General features: G+C 36.8%; 1 pseudogene; it reads right to left on the bottom strand.

Annotated features, from left to right (window-relative positions):
* Positions 1–1,577: 1,577 nt before the first annotated feature.
* On the bottom strand, positions 1,578–4,082 carry LOC125833301 (uncharacterized; annotated as a pseudogene).
* Between the last annotated feature and the right edge of the window lie 857 nt (positions 4,083–4,939).

Genomic DNA, 4,939 nt, shown 5'->3' with positions numbered 1-4,939 from the left:
ACTAATTCATGGTTTAAGTTAAGATTCATATATTAGTCTTGTTCTTTGTAATAATTTCCTACACATTGAATTTTAAACATGAAAAGTGATTGTTTTGAACATGTTGTGACCCTAGAACTTGAACCTAAATTTGGAATGGATGTGGAGATTTTCATGTGGTATTGTGGGTGTTAAAAAGGTGTTGTTGTAGGTTGTTCATTGGTTTGGCTGCATAATTACTACCCTATTTCCCATGCTCTTTGATTCCATTACATGCCTTCAAGGTGTTTGACAAAATGTCCAACTATGGAGAATTGATAAATTGATGCTTTAAAGCTTGAGTTATGAGATGTATGGAACTCCAAAGATGTGTTGATGACAAACTAAGCTTGTGTATATGTTCATTCCATACGTGAGATTGCATTAGAGCCTAATGAGAATTTCCTATATAAAGTGTTGCATGACCATGCCCGGTCCGGGGGAAAAGAACCGGACAACCATGTGAGAGGTTTATATCTCACCACCTAGGATGCTTGGGGTGTGACCAACATCAACCATGTGAGAGGTTTATATCTCACCACCTAGGATGCTTGGGGTGTGACCAACATCAACCATGTGAGGGGTTTATACCTTGCCACCAGGGTGTCCGGGTGTGAACGGCATCCCCTATCCTAAGTTGGGGTTATAGATTGGTTGGATCATGCATACACATATGATATCTACTATTAGTATAGATTTACTTAAACATGTTTTGACTTCACTTTGATCATGCATCCTCATATTGTTATTCATAATGCCTATGAAACTATTTCTTGTATTTCGATTGTGTCCTTGTTTATTGTTGTGTTGCACCCCGCATACTTAGTACATTCCAAGTACTAACGCATATTTTGCCTACATGATGTCACCATGTAGGGACCGGAGCTACTCTTGATCCTTCTCTCCATTCACGTGGCTAGTACGACGCTTATCCGAGTTTGTTGGTGAGTCTTCAATAATTCGAGGGCTATGTTATGTTTCTTACTCCTATGTTTTGAGACTTTAGCTTGCAATTGTATTTTAACTATGAGGGGAGCCGGTAATATGTCATGGCCCCCGTCCTATCTATGTATGTAGAGGTGTGCGTTGGACAGGTATTTTGTAAACGAGCTTGACTCTTATTCTATGATGTCATTTTGAAATGGTTTGCCTTAGTCCCTATTTCCCGTTAATTAATGTTGAATGTACTTCCGCGACCGATGAAGTGTGATGACAAGTTTGAGAGGCTTGTTTGGGGTTCCTTCGGGTTCCTCATTCGCCATGTCACATCTAGGCCCTAGGCTTGGGTCGTGACAATAACCACAATTGCACATACTGAAATAACTTGTTCAGGTACAGATATTGAAGTCAAAGTGATAGATCAACCAAACAAGACGATGACAAGGTATAGAACTTAATTACCAATGTTATTCACTCAACTTTCCTTTTTTGAATTCATCTTGAATGCAGACTGCTTTCGTAAGCTGATATGATTATCAAATTGGTGATTTTGGTAACTGTAAACCTCAAATTGGAAAAATATAGCATCTTAAGGAAACAAAGAACAATTCATCAATTAGCTATACCTTTTCCTTAATTGATTCAATACGATGCAACAACGCATTTCCACTCCTTTTTTGTGAGGCACACAAAATATATATGCCAACATTCAAATCTTTTCGATGTCATCACGAGAAGCTACAGATTTGCAAATGCTTTAAAGTTCACAACTTGTGAAACAAAATTCGTCCTTGAATCACAGTATTGGCAAAAATACTCTGGATTCAAATTGATGCTCCCTTCGAATGTTCAAGCCATGTAAGCTCGTTGAGCATAATCTAGATGGTAAACATGTCCACATATGTAGCCATCTACTATTGCTTCACATGGAATATAGATTTACCCATCATAATACAAATTGATAAGTTTACAACAAAGGTTACAACAACAGTCTTGGAAAAAACTAGGCTCAGTTCAACAAATATCAGAAAGCATGATCTCCAGAAAAGGCTTACACTGCTCCTACTTCCTCAGGCATGCTTGGATTTCATGCTAATTTGGATTTTTTTTATTATTCTTCTTCTTCCTCTTGTAGAAAATTTCTTCTTTTCAAGATGGAGAAGCTAATAACTACAAGGGAGTTGGATTAGCTAGAGAAGCTGGTGGTGGTATACCTTCCCTTCTTGTTCGTGACCCACTTCCATCAGAATGTGGGCCAAAGCTAGAACCAAATAGAAGAGCTATGGTATTTATGTCGAGGCCTCGTGAAATACCACCTCTCTCTCCTGGTGCCTCCAATACCCTCTACACAGAGGGAACTTCCTCCGTACAACTCCAGAAGAGAAGTAGCTCATATCCTTTGAGATTTCATTTACTGAATCATTATTAATTTCTAAATATATTTGTTGCTTGTTCCCTAACTGCACTTAAAATATATTTTTCGTCCTTTTGTGGGCTACATAGAAGTCAGACTTGTTAGAAAGGAATCAAAATATATAAGTAGATGTTTATGTCATTTCTATTAGTATAGAATTTTTCTACCAGGTGATGTTTCGATAAAAAATTTCATTTTGTAGCGTGGTGGAGATACTCTTATCCTTGGCTTTGTGGATTTAGTAGATTCAATGTGTGCAACTATTGCTTTGAGTGCATTTCAAGGTGATTTTTTTCTCAATGATAATAATCCAATGTCCAACTTCTTTATAATACCACGAAAAGTTTCTTTATAAGTCACTAACGGAGGTTGGACAGTTGATTATTATCATTGAGAAAAAAATCACCTTGCAATGCAGTCAAAGTAATAGTTGCACAAGCTAGATCTACAAAATCCACAACGCCAAGGATAAGAGTATCTCCACCACGCTGCAAAATGAAGCTTTTATTAAAACATCACCTACTAGATAAATACTATTCTAATAGAAACACCATAAACATCAACTTACATGTTTTGATTCCTTTCTAACAAGTCTGACTTCTATGTAGCCAACAAAAGGATGAAAAATATCTTTTAAGTGTTGTTAGGGAACAAGCAACAAATATATTCAGAAATTAATAATGATTCAGTAAATGACATCTCCAGAGATATGAGCTACTTATCTTCTGGAGCTGTCCGGAGGAAGTCCCTATATGTAAAGGGTTTTAGAAGCACCAGAAAGAAGAGGTAGTGTTTTACAAGTCCTCTACATAAATACCATAGCTCTTCCATTTGGTGCTAGCTCTAGCCCACGAGCTGATGCAAGTGGGTCACGAACAGAAAAGGAAGGTATACCACCACCACCTGCTATATCTAATCCTACTCCCTAGTAGTTATTAGCTTCTCCGTCTGGAGGAGAAGAGAGTTGCTACAAGAGGAAGATGAAGACTAATAAAAACACAATTGAAATTAGCACGAAATCCAAGCATGCCTGAGGAATATAGGAGCAGTGTAAGCTTCAGCTTCAGGTTCACCAAACTCAGCTTCAGTGATTACCAAACTTCTACAACATTTGTGACCATCCTTTTCTGTTATGGCTTCGCTATAAGAATCAGAATGTAAAGGTTGCATTCGGTCCCTGAAGATGCTATCCTATCTTTCATATCTGAATCAAATTCAATATCTAAATAAAAAAAACAAAGTTCTTTTTTTTAATTGATGCAAACAACCGAATAAATCTCTACATGCTATATACCAAGGAGCCTTGTCGAAGCTATCTTTCTGAGCTTGGCAACTGCTTTGAAGGAATCACCCCACTGAATGAGGAAAAAAATTAGTTGATATCCATACCAGGCTACTCAGACTGGAGATACTTTTTCACTGAAATCTTACTTTTAAAAGCATATTTCTTTCCATCTTTTGGAGCCTAAAAACGCTTCAGAAGATATAAATATCTATACTTCAAGGTGCATAAACCTGTAGATCTTTTTCCTGCCTCCTAGACCCACTTATAACCAACATTTGGCCAATCTACAGGAGAATATGGTAAACCTTCTCTAGATTCATACTCTGAAACTGAATAAAGTTGAAGCCCAGTTTAATTTATTTTAGATGCACTCCCTTTCTATACAACAAGTGTACGACTCTCCCCCACCTCCTTCTTGGCTGACATTTAGCTAGAAATCTCTAGCTCTATTGATACTGATGAAACCATAGAAAAAGAAAGAAGAAACGTCAGAAGTCCACATCAGAAAGCAATCCAGTTTTGGCTATAAAATAACTCTTGGAGAAAGACAAAAGCAACTACTGGAGAAAAGCCAAAAGTTGGGCATACTCCCCAAGAAAACAAGACACCTATGCTTTAGATGAAGATAAATGTACGAACTTTAAACATGAGCTACCAAAAAACTCTCCTCCCAAGGACAAAAGAAAAAAAAAAAAACATCAAAGCTGACTAGCAGAATGGTTGTGTATAATGCAACATGCTTGAACTAAACAACTGAAGTTCCAAGCCACCATTGGTGTGTAATTATTGTTGTTGTTCAACCTTTATTACTAAGATACTAAGTTTAATGAGTATTTTCAAAATTATAAACTTTAAAACAGTAAAAAAATAGAATCTGAAACAAATTAGAAATAATAAGCAAAAATATTATTTTCAAAGAAGAAAATCGAGCTCATAGAATGCACAATGTCCTTAAGGAAATTCTTCCCCTCAAGTATCCGAGGTTAATGGAATATATCCTCTTAGGATAGAACGATATTACTAACCGGTGTATTGATACAAAAAACCACAGTGTCAGGAAACCACTCAACAACACCAAAATACACTTAGAATACTAGATTTAGTAGAAGAAGTTTAGAAATTCGTTATTTGTAATTGAAAAATACGAGGAAACCCCTCTATATATAGACAACAGAGGGTAGTGTGATCGGGTGCTTATTTTGCCTTATGGGAATGGTCACAACCCTTTGAAAAAGTCACGACCCTTCGGAAAAGTCACAGTTTTACAAAAAATATGCAACGTT

The sequence above is a fragment of the Solanum verrucosum genome, unplaced genomic scaffold (genome assembly GCF_900185275.1).
Source record: "Solanum verrucosum unplaced genomic scaffold, falcon-dt-bn FXZP01000274.1, whole genome shotgun sequence".
In the NCBI taxonomy this organism is placed as follows: Eukaryota; Viridiplantae; Streptophyta; class Magnoliopsida; order Solanales; family Solanaceae; genus Solanum; species Solanum verrucosum.
This window is presented reverse-complemented; position numbering and strand designations above follow the sequence as displayed.